Below are 337 nucleotides of genomic sequence, written 5' to 3'. Positions count from 1 at the left end.
ATGCTAGCATATTGCTTCACTTTGTTTTCATGAGCAAAAAATTATTTTTAACAATATTATGGTTTTACCATATTTTGGATAAAATACATAATGCAGCCTTGGTGCGATAGACAGTGATAGACTTCTAAAATCTTACAGACCCCAAACTTTGAATGGCACTGCGTACACTCCAAAAAAAATGCTTGGTTGTTTTAACCCAATTTTGGGTTAAATATGGAAAAACTCACCATTGGGTTACATTTGTAAATTACATTTTTAACCCAATGGCTGGGTTTGTCCATATTTTACCCAAAATTGGGTTAAAACCTAGCATTTTTTAAGTGTGTCTATATATATA

The sequence above is a fragment of the Pimephales promelas genome, chromosome 12, assembly GCF_988280905.1.
Source record: "Pimephales promelas chromosome 12, fPimPro1.hap1.1, whole genome shotgun sequence".
NCBI classification, from domain to species: domain Eukaryota; kingdom Metazoa; phylum Chordata; class Actinopteri; order Cypriniformes; family Leuciscidae; genus Pimephales; species Pimephales promelas.
This window is presented reverse-complemented; position numbering follows the sequence as displayed.